The sequence below is a fragment of the Lepidochelys olivacea genome (genome assembly GCF_965140295.1).
Source record: "Lepidochelys olivacea isolate rLepOli2 genome assembly, chromosome: 2".
NCBI classification, from domain to species: domain Eukaryota; kingdom Metazoa; phylum Chordata; order Testudines; family Cheloniidae; genus Lepidochelys; species Lepidochelys olivacea.
Window position 1 is genome coordinate 163,858,160 of NC_140412.1, and position 26,431 is coordinate 163,884,590.

The window sequence follows — 26,431 nt, forward strand, 5'->3', positions numbered from 1 at the left end:
ACACACACACACACACACACACACACACACACACACACACACACACACACACACACACACACACACACACACACACACACACACACACACACACACCCCCTACCCATTCAACAGCCAAGGCCGGAAGTAAGTTGTACCCTTTCAAGGCCTAGACTACCTTATTCCCTTACCACCACACCACCCCCACATTTCCCCCAGAGAAACAGAAGAGCAGGAGTGGGATGGGACTGTACCTCAACAGGGCATTTGGGGCACAGTGGCTCTTGGGACTTGTTCAGGACTGTACCCGAGGTCACATTCTAGCCTTAATCTTTCCACTGTGCATACAAGTTAGCCACAAGCTCACATACTACAAAGCCTGCCTTAGCTGCTCACCATCTTAGTGAGAAATTTCTGTGCAAAGTCTTCTGCCAATAGACATATTGCAATTTTCAATGGGTCACAACTCAATCGATCAAACCACTTTTCATCAGATGATACAGTGGCTCTGCTCTTCAACAAGGAATACCATCAAGCCATATTTCAACTTCCTTTCCATAGCTGTTTCAGCAAAACAGTTGTGAGTTTTATTTTAAACACGAGTAAAAAAGACAGGTTTCAGAGTAACAGCCGTGTTAGTCTGTATTCGCAAAAAGAAAAGGAGTACTTGTGGCACCTTAGAGACTAACCAATTTATTTGAGCATAAGCTTTCCGAAAGCTTATGCTCAAATAAATTGGTTAGTCTCTAAGGTGCCACAAGTACTCCTTTTCTTTTTGCGAGTAAAAAAGATTTTTTTCACTCTCCCAGTACAATTTGCCAGACAAAAATCCACATTCAGGCAAATGCTAGGCCTGCAAAAATTAAGAATTATTATGTAAGTGGCTGAAAACTGAGGTTAGAATGGAATTACTTATGTACTAGTAACTGAAGAATTCACTGCCACTCTTACAATAATATGTTTTCTTTTAGGTTTATATCAAACCTTTAAATTACATTGGTTTTCAAATGCTCTCTCTTTACAGTGGTATGAAACAAAATTTCAAAATATAAAAGCTCTTTTAAGACTACTAGATTTGCAGGTCTTTTGAAATTCCAAACACTAACATACTATTCCCTCACATGTATTCTGTATAGTATGGAGATTAACCCCAGTTTTCTGGACAAATTCCAATTTTGGTAATGACAATCTGTGCACCTAAATTACTCCTGAAATTTCAACTGGACACAATATCCTTCTGCACTTTATGGCCTGTGCTCTGTCTACAGCTGCCCTTTTCCAGCACAAAAGTGCAATGACTTGTGTGAAATATCTAATTCACAAAGTGCTTTGGGATCCTTTCAGATTAAAAGTGGCAAATAAATGAGAGATATTCATTTTAGTACCACTCATTGACATATGATTCCATGCACTGGATTTGCACTGTAGTTTTACTACCGTGTGTCCCAGCATGTTGGCTGTTATAAAGGTGAAAAAATGTATCTTCTATGCTCCTTCTTCTGCACTATTATTAATACTTTGAAGTTACGGATGACCTTTCCCTTATGAAGAGAGCAGGATGGGTTGGTGATTCAAGCTTGGGATGTGGAAGTCAGAGGTTCAATTCTCTGCTACACTACAGATCTCCTTGGTGACCGTGGGCATGTCACGTAGTCTTTCTGTGCCACAGATCACCACCTGTAAAATAAAGATAATAGCACTGCCCTACCTCACAAGGATGGGGTGAAGAGAAATGCATTGAAGACTGTTGGTGAACAGATACCACACTAATGGAGCCAGGTGAGTACTTAAGATAGACGGACAGAAAGGGTAGTCATGAGAACAAAAACAGTGAACTCAGGTAATGAATGCTCAAGATAATCATGGAAATTCATTCTTTCCTTTCTCTGAAACATGCCATTTTAAAACAGGCCAGCTGTAGAATTTATAAGCTTTCTTTGTACACCACGCAGAGGGTCAGAAACCACATCACCAAAAATTAAAAAACTGAAATGTGGTAATAATGCTGCCAGCAAAATGGATTTCTAAACACAAATAGTTTTTTCGCCTTCAATCAGTGGTTAGCCTATTGGATGAAGTTTCAAAAAAGGTCAATTTGCTGTTGAAAGGAAACCATAGCTTCCTTTTCTATTTGTCATGATCTTATTCAACAGGCAGTCACTGGGGTTAAAGGGAAACTGGTCATCAGGTTAATTATTACCAGCTGTGTTGGTGATACCAGTACATGGAGATACTGCTATTTGCTTTTCACTTAAATGCCAGGAAATAATAACAATTTCATTCTTCATTCCACTAATACTGTAAATTAGCTATTAGGAATAGTAAAGGGAGCTTTCTTCCTTTTCTCTCAGTTCTGACATTCCTGATCAGTTCCTTGTCATTGTATCCCTCCCAGTTCTGCCCTTCTCAGGATAAAGACTCTTTTAAAAACCTTTCTAACATATAAATATCACCTAGTTAGTAAACTTCCAGATCACAATGGCATTAAAGAAAACCGACTATGCATAAATGATGTTTTATTAATCATAGATTCATAGATATTTAGGTCAGAAGGGACCATTATGATCATCTAGTCCGACCTCCTGCACAACGCAGGCCACAGAATTTCACCCACCACTCCTGCAAAAAATCTCACACCTATATCTGTGCTATTGAAGTCCTCAAATCATAGTTTAAAGACTTCAAGGAGCAGAGAATCCTCCAGCAAGTGACCCATGCCCCATGCTACAGAGGAAGGCGAAAAACCTCCAGGGCCTCTTCCAATCTGCCCTGGAGGAAAATTCCTTCCCGATCCTAAATATGGCAATCAGCTAAACCCTGAGCATATGGGAAGATTCATCAGCCAGATACTACAGAAAATTCTTTCCTGGGTAACTCAGATCCCACCCCATCTGATATCCCATCACAGGCCATTGGGCCTATTTACCGTGAATATTTAATCAAAAGTATCTGTTTATTTTACTGTCAAAAGCAAAACTCCCAGGACTCCCCACACAAGACATCTACAGAAGAGTGAATGGATTTCAGTCTGAGTAATGCATCATCATCAAAGTCTACTAAGACTTGATTGCAGAATCTTTATAATTGGTGATGATGCATTCAGTAGTCAGATTCTGGTGCGAGTTTGCATGTTAACTCTGACCTGTAAGTTATTGAGACACAACAAATATGGACCCCCACAAAGAGAGTTACACTTCAGAGTATAACTTCATTTTAAACAACTAGCTAAGGAGCTGGGATAATTTAGTGAGTGGATCAGCATGATCAGAGGACCTCTGTCAATTCAGTTTTTAATTCTTCTGAGGTTAGACTGAGTAAATGCCATACAGTTCACTAATGATACTACCCTTTTAAAATCACTTTGAGACCTACTTGTACACAGAGCTGTATTATTATTATTATGTTATGGTAAAATAAAAGCTAAATCATGGCATGGGTCCTGGTTGTTAGGCACAACTTAACCTAATGTCAGAAATGTATACAACTCGCATTTAAAGAAGGGAATTTTTCTAATATTTAATTAGATACATTTTATCACCCTGGGATTGTCACAATTATCCTTTTCCTTTTTGCTAATTAATTATTATATTTGTGTTTAATAGATTGTGAAGAAAAATCATTCAAACTTCTGTACCTAATTGCTCTATTACATGAGCTATTAAGCTCAGTTTTTATTATCACAATCATGTACCAAGAAAAAAAACATTGCCATAAATACAAGACTGTATTGTTCAGTAGAAGATAAAACAAAGTTTATTCCAGGATAAATAAATGTACTCTGCTAGATGTATATTTTAACAGCAGCAAAAGGAATACATGACATTACAAGCAAACCAAGTGGCTTCTCCCATAAATATTTTCTTTCAAGCAACGTGAAATCTGAGTTCACTAGCTCCAGTAAATGCTTAATGTAAAATATAATTATATATGACGGTATCATATATGAAATATGAAGGTCATTTGAATTCAATACAATAATAAAGACCTACATTTATGGGGCATCTCAAATTACACATTAACAGTATTCTTTTTGTAGGAACAATATACTTGAGATGTTGATTTTTTAATGGCTATATGTAAGTGGCTAAAGCAGTAATAAAAGTAGCATTTTATCCAATGAGTACATCATGCTTTGAAGCCAAGAAATATAATGGATGACCTTCCAACTTTCTGCTCTATGATCAAATATCTACTTCATGACTTTTTTGACCCGTGATGTCCCTCTGTACACACCCAACCCTCACTGGAATCCATGGAAGGCAAAAACACTCCTGAAAAACTCTTCAGGTTTGAGACCTTTGGACAGAAGGTGTAATCTAAGCATGAAGTAGTATTGTTATCCTTTCATTGACAGTTACAGGTCAAGAAAAGAGAATACTGATACAGTATGTATTCAATAGAGCTGCTGACCCTTTAACTTAATACTAAGTATGTATTAATTCAAGGCTGGTAGAAATCCAAAACACCCAGTCATCAAAAGAAAAAAAAAGTACTTTTAAGTAATATAAGCCCCAATCCAGTAAAGCACTTAAGCATGAGCACAATTTTAAATGCATCAGTAGTCTCATACACCTTGATATTTACATGCCGAAAGCTACACACAGGTTTTGATGCTTTGCTGGATCTGGGCCATAGCATAAAAAGAGCTTGAATTGCCAGTGTATGTAACATTCTTAAATCTTTGGTCCATAGGTAACCTTACTATTAAAACTTTAAAAGGTAACAAACAAATAAACACCAGTTATTTCCCTAAAAGGTACGAACAATGTAAAGAAAGAGAACAACACAAGCAGCCTTCAGGCAGACCAGGTTTCAAAATGGCAACTGGTAGTCCATCCTCCAGTATCTCTTTTACATGGGTATTTTATAAAGACCAAAAAGAGAAATAAAATGAAGAGATGTAGATAAACTGACTTACAAAAGAACAGGTAACACGGCATGTCAAGGTTCCTCCCCCACTCTGAACTCTAGGGTACAGATGTGGGGACCTGCATGAAAAACCTCCTAAGCTTATCTTTACCAGCTTAGGTCAAAACTTCCCCAAGGTACAAAATATTACACCCGTTGTCCTTGGACTGGCCGCTACCACCACCAAACTAATACTGGTTACTGGGGAAGAGCTGTTTGGACGCATCCTTCCCCCCAAAATACTTCCCAAAACCTTGCACCCCACTTCCTGGACAAGGTTTGGTAAAAAGCCTCACCAATTTGCCTAGGTGACTACAGACCAGACCCTTGGATCTTAAGAACAATGAACAATCCTCCCAACACTTGCACCCCCCCTTTCCTGGGAAATGTTGGATAAAAAGCCTCACCAATTTGCATAGGTGACCACAGACCCAAACCCTTGGATCTGAGAACAATGAAAAAGCATTCAGTTTTTTACAAGAAGACTTTTAATAAAAAATAGAAGTAAATAGAAATAAAGAAATCCCCCCTGTAAAATCAGGATGGTAGATATCTTACAGGGTAATTAGATTCAAAAACATAGAGAACCCCTCTAGGCAAAACCTTAAGTTACAAAAAATATACACAGACAGAAATAGTTATTCTATTTAGCACAATTCTTTTCTCAGCCATTTAAAGAAATCATAATCTAACACATACCTAGCTAGATTACTTACTAAAAGTTCTAAGACTCCATTCCTGGTCTATCCCTGGCAGAAACCAGCATACAGACAGACCCTTTGTTTCTCTCCCTCCTCCCAGCTTTTGAAAGTATCTTGTCTCCTCATTGGTCATTTTGGTCAGGTGCCAGCGAGGTTACCTTTAGCTTCTTAACCCTTTACAGGTGAGAGGAGCTTTCCCCTGGCCAGGAGGGATTTCAAAGGGGTTTACCCTTCCCTTTATATTTATGACACGGCACAAAAGGAACAGCATCATGGGCAAGTTGGAGGGCCGATCAGGGTAAGATCCCCATCCTGCTCCAGTCGCTTTATGTCAGGTAGAAGGCCTGAAGTGACATAGAGGGGCCCTAAAAATCTCATTTCCAATTCGGGGTGGATTCTTTTGGTGCAGGAACTGATGGAGACAGATAGAAAGGTGTCCTCTGAGGACCCTCTTGCAAACTCTGGCGTAGAGGGCAAGGCTGAGGTCAGGAAAGGCATGTCCGTTGCATGCAATGCTGCCGAGATTCCAGGCAGCTCAGCGGCCCTTAGGGCAGCTCCAAAAGGCTGCCATAACTCAGGGCTTGTCTACAATGATGGAGTGTAATATCTAAAGCACACTAACATGCTGCACATTTGTTGGTCCGGGTAAACTCTGCTGCTGCACACTAAAGGTTCTCTAGTGCACTTCAATGTAGTGCTGTTTCAAACAGCACGATGTTAAAGTGCACCAGCAGCAGGGTCTACATAGACCAGGGATCGGCAACCTTTGGCACATGGCCCGCCAGGGTAAGCCCCGTGGCGGGCCGGGCCAATTTGTTTACCTGCCAGGTCTGCAGGTTTGGCCGATTACAGCTCCCACTGGCCGCAGTTCACCGCTCCAGGCCAATGGGGACTTCGGGAAGCGGCGTGAGCTGAGGGATGTGTTGGCCACTGCTTCCTGCAGCACCCTTTGGCCTGGAGCGACAAACCGTGGCCAGTGAGAGCTGCGATCAGCCAAACCTGCGGATGTGGCAGGTAAACAAACTGGCCCGGCCCGCCATAGGCTTACCCTGGTGGGCCACATGCCAAAGGTTGCCGATCCCTGACATAGACCGATTAATGCACAACACATTTAGGAATCACACGCCTTTAGAGCACATAACCAACCCACCATGTAAGACAAGCCCTTAGACAGATCCCCAGGACTGAATAAGTTATGCCAGGAGCCTCTTCAGTTTCCAGAACAGCCCAGGATCAAAGGTTACAAAGATGGCTTAAAGCCACCATAGCCCCACTTCCTTCTGGACTGAGAGTTCTGGGCTGTACCTTCTAGAGCCACAACATAGAGTCACACCCCAGGCCCATAAGTACAGACTAAATGACAATAACTTTAAAAAAATCAGTTAATATTTTCTCCCCATTTTAACGTAACACTTGCCTGTACAATGGGAGGTTGGGGGATGTCGACAGAACACACACCTTACAGAAATTTAAGAGGACATTCCATAGGGCGATGTGGTTTAATATCCAAATAAACGTTTTGTGCTTTTCTAACCTTTGAATGAATAAGCCTACAAAGCACCTGTCAACATGCATCATCTGTGAGAATTTTGTTCTCAGATAAATGAGAAACTTTTCCAAAGCTCCCACTGATCACCAGGACAAATTGATGGGAGGGGCAGTATGCACACAGAGCAACCTCACCACCACTAGTTGTGCAGGAGTACACCATGACAGATGTCAAAATCAAAACAAAGGAATCTCTACACATTCACTCCTCTGGAGGTGATAACTATTTATTACTTTCATGCTACTTCTCTCTTGCTCTTATCAGCCTATCAAACTACTGAATCATAGCTCTGATAACTAGGCAGAATTTGAACTTCCAGGAGAAAACAAAAGAAAAATTTTAAGGAGAAAGCATAAATTAAATGCTGTGTTCTCATATCTTAACAGGACAATATTACATTGGTAGGGGAATGATCAAGCTCTTCCTCTCTAACTTCCACAAATCACATCTGAACACTTATATTTGTGAAAACAAGTCTTAAATCTGTACACTACATCTGGGACTTTAAAGGGCATAAGTCACCCAACTCCCTTTGAAAACCAGGCCCTTTACAAATACCAGCCTAAATTTTCTTAAAAATCACAAAATACCACTGGGATATCAGCTTTTTCTAACTGGATAGTCATTTTGAAAAGTATATCTTTCTTCACCTTTTGGAAGATTTCAAAAGTTTCACCTTCTTTTTGCCTTGGAGCTAGTAACTATTAAAATCAAAGCCCAGTCTGTGCTTACAGAATTCTGAACTGTCCTATTCCATTCATAATGAATCCAAGACTGCTATTCTAGTCTATATAGGTTCTTATATTGCCCTCATCACCATAGTATTGGATGGCTTTTCAGAAGCGCGCGGAAAATTATTGTGTTTGGTTCCATTTTCAAATAAATCCATTTCCACAAACTATTGCCTAGAATCACAAAGATGTGCAGTAAAGCCACAACCTACTGCATAAGATTTGTCTTACTGTGTTCAAGCAAGTCAATAGAAAAACTGAACTTCAAACTTTCAAAAACTGACTTACGTTTAGTGAAATCTACCTTAGCGTATATTTAAATCCAGACTTCTTGAGGAGATAGCAGTGAATTCCCCTTGTATGCACAATGTAGCCTGTCAGCCATTGGAAATAAAGTTAATAATGCTGATAAGCTAATGCTTGCTCTCTGATACTTTGGTTTAAGGTAGCCACTTGAAGTGCCATTTTTCAAAGTGTACAGTAATGCATTTTCTGGAAATAGATAAAATCACAGATTTCCCCCCTTTTAATTTGTAATTAAATAGGGTTCCAAATGTATATAAATGTATTACATAAAGAATATATTGGAAAATCCATAGTTAGGATTGAAGATAAGCAACAATTCATTGTTATACACTGGTTTACATACTGTCAGTATTCGAGGACTCTGCCTGATTGCAGCAGCACAACTGTGGTTCAAGAGTAGAAGTAGGAGCAAGAGGGGGGAAAGAGAGCACCTCTTTTTTGTTCTTTCTAACCCAAGAAGAGTTTGATGTTATCCTATTAACAATTATGCCTTATATAAAAGTCAGAAGTTATAACAGAGGAACATGTGAAGGCAGAGGCAAATTACAAGTAGGACACAAGGGGGTTGATTTAGCAAGTGAAGCTGCTGCTTGGCCCCTACTGCAGTCACGAGACAGCGTGGCTTCAGGCTCACTCAGAAAGGGGATAGTGGAAAGAAGGGGAACTAGCATCCCCCTGCCTCAGGTACTTCCACCCATAAGCAGGCTGGAAGGGTAAATTGGCAAGCGATGCTAGTGCATTGGGAGGAGGTGGGAGGCAAGGGAATTTAGCTGTTTCAGGTACCGGCCGTGCTGCAAGTGGATGTATGGGCTATCAGGCTGCAATTCTTTCTGGTTGTGAGCAGGTTGCTGTTCAGGTGTCTGTACCTTTGCTGGAAAGTGGACAAGCAGAGGCAGCAGCTGCAGCACAGGGCAGTCCCAATGGAGCCCAGGGGCTGGAAGAGGACCCAAGGGAGTATTGCAATAGGGGCAGGGGGCTGCTAATGCCCAGGGTGGAGTGTTTTATGACCCAAGCCATAAATTAGGGCAGCCCCATGGACTGAAGGAGGGAAATGACTGAGGGGAAGCGTCCATGCATACAGGTGGGTAGGCTGTGTGGATTAATGGGGTAGTCAGCGGAGTTGGGCAGCAAATGGCCAGTGAAGTGGTTTCTGAGGTTTTCTCCACAGCACTTCCAAAGGGCACAGCGTCACCTCGAACCAGGATGTTCTCTTCCACTGAACACAAGGGATGGCAGTAATGCTGATCCCAGGAGTGAGTGTGATCTGAACCACATAGGGGCTGGGGGGATGAGTGGCAGAGGTGGTATCCGGCCTTCCAGCCTGGCAAGGGGTGGCAGTTGCAGGGGCCACAGCGAGGTGCAGGGATTGTGCTCAACCAGTCACTCAGTGAGTTCACCTGAGGGGGACAGGAGTGAGCCTATCAGGGTAGTAAATACTCTGGCCCAGGAGTGGGAGATCCAGAAGCCTGGGCAGACCCGCCCCAGGGGTGGCACCTTCAGTTTGGGCACTGATGGTTTTACACAGCTGCTGCAAGCTAATTTGCATTTACTACAGCAGCCTCAGGCAGCTAGGTGTGATGGGTCTGCACAGGGTGACACGGTAGGCCCAGCATGGGCTCAAGTTTGGGCAGCAGGACAGGGACAGGCCCCCGGCAAAGGTAGCAAAGCCCAGGTTGGGAACGAACCCCCTGGGCACATGGGGACTCATCGGCCATCAGGGCATGTAACCACATGGGACACAGTAGAAACTCCCAGGGGGGTCTATGGGGGAGCAGGGCTCTGCGGAACTCCCTCCATTCAGTCCTGAGTATGGTTATGCCGGGGTGGCTGACCTGATGGGAGTTCACCTACTCAGAACAACTAAAGATAAAATCCTGAGAGGCGAATACGTGGATATATATATATTATCCCTGTTGCACAGGGAGCTGTTGACAGACAGTAAACAGGGGCAAGGCAAGCAAAACAGCGAGCTGCCCAAGAGGCCAAGGGTGCCGAGAACATGGGAAAACTGGGAGACTGCCGTCCTCATCTGCGCGGCTGTTACACTACAGGCCTCCCCAGAGAGGAGCCCTGCCTTGGTTAAGTATATGGACATAATTAGGCGGGCACACAATATGTTTGGGGGCATGTCCTGGTTTAATTAGGATGAGCAGTTTCGATTAAGGGCAGCAACACAAACTGGGTTAAGGTGGGACACACCTCATCACACACTGTGGTTGGAGTGGATGACACCAAGGGCGCCAAGAGTTCACACAGACAGTGGTTTGTTCATACCGCAACTAGCTCAGGAGGGGCCCCAGGCACGTAATAATATTTGCTGGGCATTTAATGATGGCGGTTGTGTTTGCAACTCCTGTAGATACAGGCATGTTTGCGAGACATGTTTTGGGACCCATTCAGCCCGTTCTTGCCAGAGCGGGAAGGGAAGTTCACAGGGAGGAAACAGGAATGGGGGTGGCGCAAGCGTCAACAGCAGGTTTGGCGTGGGTGGAACAGGGTCTGGGACACAGAGCACAAGCTGGGGAGGGGGACAAGCCGGAGGGTGGTGTAATGGGCACGGGCCCCAAGCCAGTTAGGCCAGATGTGTTAAGCGTTATCCTATGGGATTACCCTAACAGGGAAGATGGGGCATATTTGTGGGAGGGGTTTACAGCAGGATTTCGGATCCCTTTTGTGGGAAATAGAATTCATTTGATGTCAGAAAATTTAAAGTCAGTAGCTGGGACAGGACATATTGTTCAAAAACGGATTGCACAAGAATTAAAGGAGGGCAGCATAGCTGGGCCATTTAATCAATTGCCTATAGCACATTTGAGAGTTTCCCCCCTAGGGCTGGTCCCCAAGAAGACCCCAGGGACATACCGATTAATTCATCACCTGTCAAACCCGCAAGGTGGCACTGTTAATGATGGGATAGACCCGGCACTATGTTCCATACGCTATTCCTCCATTGATGAAGCCATTTGTATCGTTAGGGCGTGTGGCCCTAAGGCGCTAATGGCTAAATGTGACATCAAGTCTACTTTCTGGCTACTGCCGGTGCACCCATTGGGCTTTGACCTGTTGGGTTTCTGTTTTGAGGGGCAATTTTATTTTGACAAGGCTATGCCCATGGGCTGTTCAGTATCCTGTGCAGCTTTTGAGAAATTCAGGACAATGTTACACTGGGCAGTGGTGTGGTTAGCAGGACTAAACCAAGTAGTGCATTATTTGGATGATTTTTTATTCGCAGGGTGAGCTGGGTCAAATGAGTGTGTTCAGCTGTTGGACACATTTCAGGCCCTGGCTAAAAAGTTGGGGGTACCCCTAGCGGAGGAGAAAACAGAAGTCCCTTCCACTATATTGACCTATCTGGGCATTGGGCTGGACACCAGGGAGGGCATATCTCGGCTCCCTCAGGATAACCTTCAGGAGCTATCGGGGTTGCTCCAGAGAGCACTGGGGCCTAAAAAACTCAGACTGCAGGAACTGAAATCTATTCTGGGGCACCTGAACTTTGCTTGCAGGGTTGTTGCTCCAGGGCGGGCGTTTTGTGCCTGACTGGCAGGGGCAACGGCCAGCATAGCCAGGCTACACCATTACATACAAGTCACTAGAGAGATGAAGGAAGACTTGAGGGTTTGGGGAAGTTTTCTGAGTTGATTTTATGGGGTATCATTGTGGAGGGAGGAATGGTTATTACAAAGGGGTTAAAAATCCACTCAGATGTGGCAGGGGATGCAGGTTTTTGGGTGTTTTATGAAGGTAAATGGTGTGTAAAAAAATGGCCCACCTCCTGGACACAAAACAGGTTTGTGCGTGACATGACCTTCTTGGAATTTTTCCCCATTTTAGTTGCGGTGATGATTTAGGGATTGGGGCTGGCTAATAAAAGGGTGTGCTTCTGGTGCGACAACATGGCAGTGGTACAGGTTATCAACCTGTGTGGCCCTCCATGGAGGGCAGTTGTTGCAGTACTGGGTCAAGGACAATGCAGCTGCTGGTGCCCTTGGCAATCACACACGGGACAATGGGTTCTTTCTCCCCAGTAAGGCTGCTAGACAAGAGGCCATTTGGAAATGTCTGGGAACCCGGAGGGGTTGGGGGGGAGGCAGCCAAGCAAATTGTTGACACCTCCTTGTGGTGGATGCCCAGTGCAGGTATTCCATAGGGAGGGCAGCCAATGACCAGATAAATGGCCTGGTAAAGGCCTCAAAAGGAGGTACTGGATAAAGGAACAGAACGAGGGAAGGGGTTGGGGACTTCTCTGATTGGTATGGCAGGGAGCCAACCTTCCCCGCCCCATTCTCATAGGCCTCCTTAACCCTCTTACAAGGGTGGTGGATGGTAAGGTCCAAGCCATGGGTTGGCTGAGGGACCTGGATGGAAACAAAGTGGTGCTGGTGGAAGCCCTGGAGAATTGATTTGAATAAGCATGTATTTGCCTGCCAGGTAGTCCCTGACATCTATATAATAAAGTTGCAGCCTGATTAAAATCCATAACAAGTCTCCTGTCCTTCTTGCGGTGTACCCAGACAAACATACATGCTCTTTTTCTACTAAATGCTAATATGACAGCAACTTCAGGTTCTTCTTTGCCTACTTCTACACAGCAATCTATTTTTAATAAATCCAATGTGGTTGGGTTTAATAGTATTTGGAAGTATTATTTCCAAACTTTTTGCCATGACTGCCAAACATATTTACATTTTCAATGAGATTGGCCACTAGTTTGCACAGTCATTCATAATTTTCCTGACTTCACAAGTACTGTAATGGGTTCTAGGCAGACAGGTAAGATGTTGCCATTAAATTACAGCATATAGATTTCTGTAAGAAGGTTACTAATATGTCTTTATACTTTATAGATTCACTGGGAATCAGTTTAATCCAGAACTTCAGGTATTCTACTTGGACTGGATTGCCTGCAATTTTTCTTATTTTCTTATATCCTTATCCCAATTAGATTTGTGCTCCTCCATGATGTGTGGGAGATTTCATACATCAGAAAACTCACTGAATGCTTTTATAGTCAAGACAATTTTCTCCTTTGTAATTTTCTTTTTAAATCGTTTTGACCAAATAGGGTTCTTGGTAGTTGAGAGTGCTATAACTTGACTGATGCAGGAGAATAAATAATCCAGAATGAATGTGGTTTCCAGAATTTTCTATGTGGTTTGCTAGTAAAAAATTAATTTTGAACAGTTTGGGGGTTTTAATAAATATAGTCATAGATTTTTATGGAGAAGAATCCCAAATTATTGCTGGGGGAATAAAATCACACTATTAATCAAGAATTTTGACTTCCTAAAATTAAAACAGACCACATATTGATCACTCTTAAACATGCCATATATAGTTTAAAGAAAAGAGGAAACCAACACAGTGGGCCAGAGTCTCTACTGCTAAAAAATAGGGCTACAGTGATTCACACCATCTGAGAATCTGGCCCATTACTTTATCAAGTATTAAGTAATGCAAAGTTAATGTTATGGTGTTGTGACATCTGCTCATTTTTTTCCCCCATGCATTTTGGAGAGGATGAGCTGAGGTTGGGGAGTTAATGGATGTTAATGGGCAATCTATTTGTAGTATGTTGTGCTCTGGGCACCTATCCCAATCATTAAAAATGCACGGGATAGGTGCCCAGAGCACAGAATGGGCACCAATAGGTATTTTAATAAATTCAGAGAAATTTTTAAACATGCAATGGAATACTCAGTAGTTTCACAAAAAGTATTCACTCAGTGTAATGAGTTTTCTGTATACATTTTATAAGCCAATGAGGCATAGCCCTAAATAGTGGAAAGCATGAGGATTTTTCCTTGAGCATGTGTGTTAAAAAGATGGTCCAACTGGACTTTTAAGAAGACTGTGGTTCCAATCTTAACACAAAGAAATTATCATCTAATAAAATATGCATCCTATCAGGAAAACAACTTTGGTCCTTCAATTCACAAAACACAGGCCTCTATCTCTTGACATAACAAAAGACCACTGCTAGGTACTATCGTAGAATACCCATAGTTACTTTCTAAACTGCAACCAGTTTTTAAGGGGTACATTGGCAGACAAATATTTTTTATTATCAGCTGTGATGGGAATGGACATATATGAAATGTTTATCATCTTTTTATATGATTTTTAATTAAAATGTTTGCTTGAGTGTGCAAGTAGGTCTTCAAAGTTTGCAAATTAAATTTTTATTCAAGTACACAAAACTACATTTGGGACCCACCTAACACACCACAGACACAAGATGTTTAGTGAGGCAGTAGCAAAGCCACTATTAGATTTCAAGAGTTTCTGCATCTTAGTCCTGTACTCAGCCTCCCCTCAGCCACACTGAATTTCCAAGGTTTCATAAAGGCAAGGAGGGAGAGTTAACATTGCTGTTGGAACACTAATCCTGGCCTTCATAGGCATTTATGAATCTAAATAGTCTTCAAAAATATATATAATGCAAAAATTAGATCTGTAGCATGACTTTGGATATACATCCTCCAACACCTATCCAAAAAAACCCCAACACATTAAAACTGGGAAGTTACAGAACATTTTATTAACTGACCTCATTTAGAGCCCAATCCAAAGCATGCTGAAATCAAGGGCAGTAGCCCTGTTGACTTCGAAAAGCTTTGAATCCGCCCTTACTTCATGTCTCTAACAGGAAGGATCAGTATACTTTGAGGGGTAGCGGAGGAGTTACAAAGTGTGCAACTACATTTGTATTTAAATGTTATCTGACTATAATGCTTATATCCCTTTACTGAGGAAATAAGGCATAACGGTGGCCAGATTTTTTCCCGTACCTAAAATGCTAGGAAATAAAATGTATTTCATTCTAACAGGACAAATGATGTAACCTTCCACCTAGTTGTTACATTCACGATCAGCTACTTGTGAATGAGAGGCACTTATTGAATTATTCCATACCCTCAATGATTTATTTCTCAGCTTTCTTTCATTAGGTTATTGATGACTGAATATTACCTGATATTATATGTTCTAACCAATTACCAGGAATATGTGGCACACAACAATGAGCACACAATGTAGAGAAGTTGCGTACATTCTGCTCCTGGAGATTGTTTAAAATATAGAACATACCAGATCTAAAATGACATATGCTTTGTCTCTAAGACACTAGTCTTTTGATTATTGATGGATTTTTTTCTTAGGTGGGGTTGATGAGGTGGAGAGCAAATGTACTGGGTAAATTTATTGTTGAACAAAAGTTAAACTGCTCTGGACTGGCCCTTTTCAAACATTACTGCTCTAAGGAAACAAAACAGAAACTCTTTCCCATTTCTCCCTTTTCCGATTTTACTTATCTAAGAGTGTTTGTGTGTGTCAAGGGGATCAGAGTTCAAAATTCTGGTCACTCGGGGCTCTGAAATTTATGTTGAGGTAAAACAAAGGAAATTAAAAGGCTTCAACAGCTCAATGGGCTGAACATTAGCCCTTTGACATTAGAGGACCTCGGTTTGGATCCCAAAGCGGTTGACATGGTCTTTCATCTAACTGGCTGGGGTTAGATAAAATGTTTGCCACACAATATGAGGTTAAAAACATCCATTGTAGAATTTCGTATAGCACTTTTGGCCTGTGGTATATAGTGACATGCTCTATTATCCAATAAGTTGTGGATAGCTCTCTGTGTGCCTTAATAGTTCGCAGTAGTCCAAAACTACAAATACTCAACTGAAAAAGCAAAGCCATCTTAGGGTATTAGTCCCAACTGAAAGAATAACCAAAGTGGCAGTCAGTTGTAGAACATCTGTTGAAGTTAACAGCAAGGCCTTGTGCACTCAATCACAAGCGGGGCATAAATTCTGCTGCAAGATTCTTTGATTCTGAAACGCCCTGGTGTTGCAAACTGGAAATTCTGCAGCATCTTCAATTAAAATATTTTAAATGCAAATAAATAGTAGAATGAGTGCAGCAGCCCCTGTGTTATTTAGTTTGTAACTAAATTCACTTTGTTTTCTCAATCCAAGTCTTCAATGTGCCAAACAATTTTTGCATTAACAGCACATAACTGTATCATAGAAGTTGAAAGAGGAAAGCTGGAGATTTTGGCAGTCAGGCAAGGCACAGTTGGGGATTTTGGCACCTGGATTACCAGGCAAGACCATTTGGGACTGTGGGAAGAGTATATTAGTCTGCTAAAATGTTGACAATGAAATTGTCATATTTAGGTTTCAAAATTAATGACCCATTGTAATGTACCCCTTAGACTGTTTCAGACTATTTGCACCCTGTGGAAAACAAGCACTGGCTTATGCTCACTTCATATTTTTAAGATTAATCTTCATATCCGTGAAGATCAGAAACATTACAAAAATAATAAAGCCTAGTCACTAGAGCACAATTCTTTGGCAAGGAATATATTGTTCAGTCAGTTCAGCATTCGCACAATCATGGAAGATACAGAGCTCTGGTTACAGGGCCTGACACACTAAACTTCAACATAAAGGCCCCAGCTAAGGAAAGCACATAAGCCCAAGCTCTAGTACTTTCTTGAGTATGGGCTAGAGTATACAATCAGTAATTTTAATGCCATTTTGATAGCGTACAGGAACTGGGGATCAGTCCAGTTGCTCCTCGCCAATAATCTGAGAAGCTGAAAGAAATTGGCTTTGTATTACTGGCTTGACTGGTTTTTCAAAACTGTATCTTGATAAATAGCTTCAGCTGAAACCACTGTTCTTCATATCTCTCCCCGGCAAAGACCAAAAGAGTGCCAATGGTCTAATCTCTAGCAAAAAAACAAGGCTGTGTAATGGCCACTTCTTTTCCACCTCTGCTCAATATAAACATTATATCTTTTATTAAGTGGAAAATTATTTTCAAAAGAGCATCTATATGGGTCACATTTCTTTGTTCCAATTAGAACAGATCAGTTACAAAAAATCTCATACCCTGCACTGAGGAATTTAAGGGTCATTGCCCAAAACTAAAGGGTTTTAACTCCACTGTCTTGGTTTAATTTAGAGATTTAAAATGAACCTTCGCTATGGGATTCTTCTTTGCATGGAATGAAATGTCACATAAATAACACCACCTTTACTAGTTCGCTTAACAAATGCCTTCACACAATACATCATTCTGCACATATTTATTCCCTGTAAGACGTTCAAAATGAGGGACAATAATACCAGTTACAATATTAATAATGAGATATTAATGATGGCAAAAAGCCTTCAGTGAGACAAAAAGATATTTAAATCTACTATCATGTAAAACACTGTTATTCACTAACATTTTCTTTTGATTTACAAATTTAAAACACATACTTGAAAACTGCAAATGATGCATATAGGTGGTCTATGTAACCATGCATTCCTTTTACTACTGTTCTAATCTTCCCTCCCACATCCTCTCTATTGTTTGCTACACTCACCTGTTTGTATCTTTTCTTTTAATTAGACTGTAAACTCTTTAGGATAGAGAATTTATTTTATAGGGTATTTGTACACCACCTAACACAATGGGTCTTTGATCCTGACTGGAGTGTCTAAATACATCTGTAATATAAATAATAAGTATAAACAGTAATAAATCACCTCTGTAAATTTTCAAAGAATTACATTAATTTCAGCTGCACAAGTCTCATTAAAGTCAATGAGCACAGACTTGATAAAACCAGCGATTAAAAAATCCTCTCAACTCTGGTGAATAGGAGTTTTTCCTGGGTGACAGGTTTCAGAGTAACAGCCGTGTTAGTCTGTATTCGCAAAAAGAAAAGGAGTACTTGTGGCACCTTAGAGACTAACCAATTTATTTGAGCATGAGCTTTCGTGAGCTACAGCTCACTTCATCAGATGCATGCCATGGAAACTGCAGCAGACTTTATTTATACACAGAGAATATGAAAAAATACCTCCTCCCACCCCACTGTCCTGCTGGTAATAGCTTATCTAAAGTGATCATCAGGTGGCCCATTTCCAGCACAAATCCAGGTTTTCTCACCCTCCACCCCACCACACAAATTCACTCTCCTGCTGGTGATAGCCCATCCAAAGTGACAACTCTTTACACAATGTGCATGATAATAAAGTTGGGCCATTTCCTGCACAAATCCAGGTTCTCTCACCCCCTCCACCCCCTCCCAAAAACCACACACACAAACTCACTATCCTGCTGGTAATAGCTCATCCAAAGTGACCATTCTCCCTACAATGTGCATAATTAAGGTGGGCCATTTCCAGCACAAATCCAGGTTTTCTCACATCCCCCCCACCCCCATACACACACAAACTCACTCTCCTGCTGGTAATAGCTCATCCAAACTGACCACTCTCCAAGTTTAAATCCAAGTTAAACCAGAACATCTGGGGGGGGGGGGTAGGAAAAAACAAGGGGAAATAGGCTACCTTGCATAATGACTTAGCCACTCTCAGTCTCTATTTAAGCCTAAATTAATAGTATCCAATTTGCAAATGAATTCCAATTCAGCAGTTTCTCGCTGGAGTCTGGATTTGAAGTTTTTTTGTTTTAAGATAGCGACCTTCATGTCTGTGATTGCGTGACCAGAGAGATTGAAGTGTTCTCCGACTGGTTTATGAATGTTATAATTCTTGACATCTGATTTGTGTCCATTTATTCTTTTACGTAGAGACTGTCCAGTTTGACCAATGTACATGGCAGAGGGGCATTGCTGGCACATGATGGCATATATCACATTGGTGGATGTGCAGGTATACGAGCCTCTGATAGTGTGGCTGATGTTATTAGGCCCTGTGATGGTGTCCCCTGAATAGATATGTGGGCACAATTGGCAACGGGCTTTGTTGCAAGGATAAGTTCCTGGGTTAGTGGTTCTGTTGTGTGGTATGTGGTTGTTGGTGAGTATTTGCTTCAGGTTGCGGGGCTGTCGGTAGGCAAGGACTGGCCTGTCTCCCAAGATTTGTGAGAGTGTTGGGTCATCCTTTAGGATAGGTTGTAGATCCTTAATAATGCATTGGAGGGGTTTTAGTTGGGGGCTGAAAGTGACGGCTAGTGGCGTTCTGTTATTTTCTTTGTTAGGCCTGTCCTGTAGTAGGTAACTTCTGGGAACTCTTCTGGCTCTATCAATCTGTTTCTTTACTTCAGCAGGTGGGTATTGTAGTTGTAAGAAAGCTTGATAGAGATCTTGTAGGTGTTTGTCTCTGTCTGAGGGGTTGGAGCAAATGCAGTTGTACCGCAGAGCTTGGCTGTAGACGATAGATCGTGTGGTGTGGTCAGGGTGAAAGCTGGAGGCATGCAGGTAGGAATAGCGGTCAGTAGGTTTCCGGTATAGGGTGGTGTTTATGTGACCATTGTTTATTAGTACTGTAGTGTCCAGGAAGTGGATCTCTTGTGTGGACTGGACCAGGCTGAGGTTGGTGGTGGGATGGAAATTGTTGAAATCATGGTGGAATTCCTCAAGGGCTTCTTTTCCATGGGTCCAGATGATGAAGATGTCATCAATATAGCGCAAGTAGAGTAGGGGCTTTAGGGGACGAGAGCTGAGGAAGCGTTGTTCTAAATCAGCCATAAAAATGTTGGCATACTGTGGGGCCATGCGGGTACCCATAGCAGTGCCGCTGATCTGAAGGTATACATTGTCCCCAAATGTGAAATAGTTATGGGTAAGCACAAAGTCACAAAGTTCAGCCACCAGGTTAGCCGTGACATTATCGGGGATAGTGTTCCTGACGGCTTGTAGTCCATCTTTGTGTGGAATGTTGGTGTAGAGTGCTTCTACATCCATAGTGGCCAGGATGGTGTTTTCAGGAAGATCACTGATGGATTGAAGTTTCCTTAGGAAGTCAGTGGTGTCTCGAAGGTAGCTGGGAGTGCTGGTAGCGTAGGGCCTGAGGAGGGAGTCTACATAGCCAGACAATCCTGCTGTCAGGGTGCCAATGCCTGAGATGATGGGGCGCCCAGGATTTCCAGGTTTATGGATCTTGGGTAGTAGATAGAATATCCCAGGTCGGGGTTCCAGGGGTGTGTCTGTGCGGATTTGATCTTGTGCTTTTTCAGGAAGTTTCTTGAGCAAATGCTGTAGTTGCTTTTGGTAACTCTCAGTGGGATCATAGGGTAATGGGTGAGAATAGGTCTTTAACTATTGATTGCTCCTGCTTTTAAATTTTTGTGTTAAAAAGAAAATGAAGCTTCTAGCCTTTAATGTTGTGAAATCAACTCTCCAAATGTGAACTGAATGCAAATCTATGCAGTGATGTCTTTCTAAGCGTGCAGTCACACAATTCCAGTGTGCCTCCTCTGTTGCTCATAAAACTTTCCCCCGCAGCAGCAAAATTACAAGACCCTAGTCACTTTCATTGCTGCTCCTCAGAACTTAATGGGCAGCTATGAAATCATCATACTGCCACTTGCATAAGCTAAGTAGCAGCCGAGGAAGGTATTGGAGTCATTCACACAGGGTGTGCCTATACTGCAACTGGAGGGTGTGAGTGCAACAATTGTACAGATACCCAAGCTAACTCTGGTAACAAAGCCGTAAAGCCACGGCAGCGTGGGCTAGCTGCCTGAAAGTACCCAGGGTCCCAGGAGGGGTTCTACAGCCTATCCTGCAGTAATTTCACTGCTCTTGGTACGCACACTAGCTAGATCAAAGCTAGGTGAGAAACGTCTACACATGCTGGAATCACACCTCTGATTGCAGTGTAGACATACGTAGGGGAAAAAAACCCTCTGTCTTTGCAGCAGCAATGATTGGTAGGGATGAGCAGGCTTCTTCCCAAAGCATTGCTCCTGCACCTAGCCAGTGACGCCACCAGCTCCTGTCCTTCATATCTACCACAGGCTATTACATTTCTGATCATCTTCTTTTAACACCGTCACTAAAACGTTCCAGGATTCTTTCAAAAAATTGAATTTTTTTTCTGTAATAAAACATCTCACATCAGTGGGCTCTGCTGAGCTCCTGGGGACTTGGCTTCCCCTTGGTTGGACTCAGACTCAGCATCTAATGCATGGCAACTACCGCAAGTACAGAGGTACATAATAACCTAATAATGATGATGAAAGAAAAAAAATTGCCCAATACAAAGCTAGTTTGATTGTAAAGCTTCAATAACTTCATGCTCTCCAAAAATAAAAGTATATTACTAGAGAAGCTGGTACTTTTATTAAACCATTTCTCCAAATGTTTTAAGCATTGGCCTGCTAAACCCAGGGTTGTAAGTTCAATCCTTGAGGGGGGCCATTTAGGGATCTGGGGCAAAAACTGGAGATTGATCCTGCTTTGAGCAGGGGTTGGACTAGATGACCTCCTGAGGTCCCTTCCTACCCTGATATTCTATGATTCTATGAATGTTCCCGGCAGACTGGTACCACAGCAGGATGCCCCCTTGTGGCCTGAGGTGACCCTGCAGGCACCCTGCTTCAGTAACCCTCAGCATTCCCCAGAACTATCCAGCCATAAGAAAAATCTTTGAAACAATATTCCCCATCTCTTCACAGTCTAGTTTACTCAGACTACTCAGTTCCCCTTTTAGTTTCAAGGTTTTACAGCCCACCCTTGCGGCCTCTGCATTCCCAGTCCAGGCCTCCCTGGCCTGTATACTCTCCCACTCACGTTCAGGAGTTCCACAGTCCTCTTCCTGTGTGTTCTGCTTTCAGTCCTTGCCTTCCCAGCCTGTAGCTCACTCCTTAAAGTTTAGGGGTTGCAGAGCCCTCCTTCCTGGAGCTGTGTGCTGGCTGGCTTCTTTCCCTCAACAGCTCAATTGCAGTAGCTCCCCCCGACAGTGCTTGGAGCCTTCTTTTGAGTCATTCACTCAGTCACCTGAACACTTCCCTAATCCTGCCCAGGCGGGTCTAATAACCCCAATTACCTGTCTGCACTGGCTGGGAAAGAGGGGAGCCTTGTCTTACCCACTCTGCAAGGCTTCTGATCCCTTAAAAAAACAGTGGTCTGTGATGACCCCCATACCTTCCTTCTCCCAGACACGGATTGCTCCCCAGCATCATTTTCCTCTCTCCCAGTGACCACTTCTGTTTTTTTGGACATCTGGAATGGGGTAACGGGCCACTTGCACTCCCTTAAAGGACCAGTGCTCTGCTACATTCCTCATGACAGGTAGACAAGTCATGAAAAGGTGCCCATGAGTGGAAATCAAATTCAGCTCTGATAGGAGCCCTGCTTTGTATGATTTTTTTGAGAGGTCTTTGGCTCCTTTTATCAGGGTCTGTGGAAGACCGGTACCAGTGATTGGGGAAAGGGCAGTCTAACCTGGTGGTCAGCCTGGTGTTCAGAAACCAGAGACCAATGGACAGGTCTGAAATCAGGAGCCAGGTGTCAGAGCCAAAAGTTGGAGGCAGGATCCGATGGAAAACAGGCACTGAAGCCAAGGGTTAGCACTGAGTTAAAAGCCAAAGAGCCGTAGAGGAGGGTTGGAGCAGGAGTAATCAGAAACGAGGGTGACATGGTTCAGGGAGCAGAAAACGGCATAGGGCAGGAGTCTGGAAAAGGGCAGGGTCAACGTCAGGAATCAGGGATGAAGCCAGGAGTCAGGTAGCAGACAATAGGGACTGTAGCAGCAGCACGCCAGGATTCATTCATTGTTCAACAGATAATTTCTTGTCTGTTCTTTTTGGCTTAAATACTGTTCCCAGCACAATCAAGGATGCTGGAGCGCCTCAAATAAGGCCCCTTTGGTCGGTAACATTAGTGGTGTATAAGACCTTAGGGCTCCCAATTCCCCTGTCACTGGTAGATCCATCAGGTGGTATTATGGGTGGATCAGCAGCCTGCAGACCCAGGTTCAGGACCAACTATTATTCAGAGTACAAGGGCTTTATCCTACGCTCACTTTAGTTTTTGCAAAATTTAAACAAAGTAGCCCTGCTCTGACCCATGTTGCCTACCTTAGACTATTTTTGTATATTAAAAGTGCTACTCAAATTCATAAGACTCTTACAAGGCAAAATCCCACCAAAGGGTATTTGGTGGTAATGGCTTTTTTGCTGTAAGTAGGTCATTACTACAACCGTATCCATGTCTGTACTTTCTCTCTATATATATTATTTAAAGGTAAATATAATCTCACAGTGGTGCTCAGCATTGACATACTGGACACCTATGTTAGATTCCCATTCCTGGGTTCTTGCTTCCCTGGAAGTCAAAGGCTTGATCACTGAGGAGGCAGTGCACTCAGTCCCTGCTAGGAGGGAATATCTCACACTGCTCAAGAGTAACCGATTTGGCTAACCATAAGCTAACAACGGTGATGGGATTTGGTAGGAATCCTCTCTAACTATCCTTGGCCAACGAGAGATGATAATGCCTGGCCTTGAAAAAGGAGGAGTTTTAAAAGAATGAGGCTGTTCCTGAGGGTTCCCAAGAGAGACTCTTGGAAAATCCCCTAGATTTATAAAGAAAAATAAATACAAAAGCTCAAATTTACACTGATTCAAGAAGTGGAGTATTTGCAGTGTGAGTCAGGAGGTCCTGAACTCTGAACTTGGCTCTGCCACTGACTCACTGCATGGCCTGGGCCAAGTAGCTTGACTCTTCTCTCTCACTTTCCCAGCTATAAAATGGGGATACTCTGCCTCACAGGGGCACACTGTGAACATTTATTAGCTAGTATCTGTGGAGCACTTGCAACATATAAAGCACCACATAAATGCTAAGTATAATTCCTGGTACAAAATCAAGGCTTACCTCCTAACTTCCACTCTGACTTAAGCAAAAGAAGCAAGAATTCAAGGGTGTTGTAGTAAACCCACCTCAATATCTTTGCTTTTGCTAGTTTAAGTCATTATTATAGTGTGGAGTTGTTTTGTTTCCTTTATTCAGTCTTCTGGTCACTATTACCGTTTTGTTTAGGCTCAGTATCTGCTAATCATTCCCAGCCATCCTGTTTGCAGGATGACTCTAAATCAGGTAACAATATGAGAACAGCCAGGTATCAGTTTAGTTTGACCCGAGCCTCTCTTGGGAGAATCAAATGTGACTTCCATCACCCTTCAAGACCATTGCCAAAGGAAACATGGTGGGTTTCTGAATCAAGCTATCCTCTGGGATACACTAGCAAGAGCCATGACTTTGAAGGGTGTATGTTTAGGAAGAGAAATTACCTATAATTAGGTAATGTGTACAGTATGCAAAGAAAACATTTTTACTACAGGCCACTATACAAAGCCTATTTAATCTGATGACACATCACATGACATTTATGTGTTCATTACTATCTGGTGTGACAATCTAAGTGCCATGGAAACCTATCTAAAACAGACACTACACTCAGGAAAAAGCATTCAAGGTACACATGCATAGCTCTGCTTTGCATTGTTATGAGAGCCTTTCAGGGCACTCAAGTTTCTCAGTATACACTGCCCTTCTCCTGTAACAATGTTTATTGTTTTGCATGGAAGATTAATGAAACAGCATCTACTGACAAACCCCATTTTCTAGGGGGATCCACTGGCTCCCAAGAGAGAATATTTTACTCTGTAGGAAATATGAACTGCTGCAACACCCTATTTGAAACAAATTTCTTGCAACAAGATATCAACAGCACATGGAGAGCAGAACATTTGTTCTATGGTACATTCTTTCATGATGCTTAAGTACTGGATTACACATTGTTTAATTTAGAGCTCAAAAACCTTATATCTAGGGGCCTTTGCACCACCCATCTAAATGACACTCAAACTTTCAGTAAGTAAAAATGTTGCATACCATCCAAGGGGAATCTACTCACAATCAGATTAACTTCATACTCTAGGGTACTTCATGTTGTCAGCAAAAAACTAGCTATTCCCTATTGAGTTTAAAATATGGGAATTTCTGCCAGAGTTCAAGTGCTTGAGGCTATCAAGTGTTCCTTGCAAGAGAGCTGAAAGCCAGCGCACACACAAAAAGGGAAGTGTACCCGAAACCTGCCGTTAATCAGGCAGCATAATCCTAGCCTTTGATTTCAAAGCTGTTAAAGCAATGAATGGTTTGACTGAAGTTCCACAGTAACATGTTTCTCCACTCAATTCTGGATTCAAGAGATGTGATAACACTTCTGATGTTTAATGAAAAAAAAAAAACTGTTTTATGAAAGCCAGGCTTTTTTTGGAAGAAGGAGGGAGAGAAAATTAAAAATCTCTCTGCAAAGCCACCAGAAAAACCTTATCAAAACAAGTAACCTTTTTGAAGCTCTTTACAGCTTAGCATATCACAATCCAGCTGTCTCTTTCTCGTTCCTTGCATTTTTGTTCTATAAGGAAACAAAGGAGCTTGAGAAGTCTATTAAGTGCCAAGATTCACCTCCAAGGCTCTGAAGTATATTACAAGCTGATGCCCATTCAGCATCAATGACCTCTTCTGTCTCCTGCTGGCTGTCACGTTCCAAACACATACACTCATCTTTAAATGATTTTAATGAGGCTTTTCTTCCTTATCTAACCTCCTCATCTAAAGGCTTGCAATAGAGATAGTCCTAATATGTCCGTATACTATTCCTGTAACATTCTTGCACCCCACTCACTTAACATAACGTTCCTGGATCACAACGTATCTGACTTGACAGGAGCAGAAGAGGAGAAAAAAAATCTATCAATACCTCCTGGGAACATATGTTTTCTGGATAATTTTTTTTTTAAGTCTAATTAGGAAGAAAAGAGATAAATCACTCAGGCAACATCCTACAGTTGCGAAGTGTAAATCATACACTGCAAAGAAGAAAAGTACCGTAATTTTGATGCATCAGGATATTGTATATAATGGTATATAATGGTAAACTGGCAAAAAACCCAAGGTTTAATTAATCAAGTAAGATCTGTACATATTTTTTCCTGCAGAATCTTCAGTGCTGATCACAGTGTGATTGGTAGCCCTAATTTAACTTCCCTTTTCTTCAGCATATACAGGTTGCGCCGCAAGCGTTACACATAAGCGGAACTGAAAGCAAAATGACACAGAGTCATACAGAAGAAATACCTTTTTCCTACACATGTAAGTGTCCAACCAAATTTGATTCTATATCACAGCTTCATCCACTGATGTAGAAGCTTACACAGTAGAGAGACTGTCCGTCCCCTCAGACGTACACTTATTGGCTTTTATAACCACCTACTCTTCCAATAATAGCTAGGTCAGGGCTTTCTTCTTTTTAACGGAGGACAAAGCGGGGAGGAGAGGAGTGAAGAATTCTAAAAGAAGTGTCAAATAAAATGTTAGAAAATTTCACCAAATATGTTTTGTAATACATAAGCTGCTCTGCTAATTACTCATTATTACTAAATATTGAAGTATTAGTAAAGTTCAATGCAGTCATTTCCATGTTTCACCACAA

General features: G+C 42.1%; 1 protein-coding gene across 1 annotated transcript in view; it reads right to left on the bottom strand.

Moving 5' to 3' along the window:
- FHOD3 (formin homology 2 domain containing 3) overlaps positions 1-26,431 on the bottom strand; it is a 627,222-nt gene that overhangs the window by 530,547 nt on the left and 70,244 nt on the right. The window lies entirely within an intron of this gene.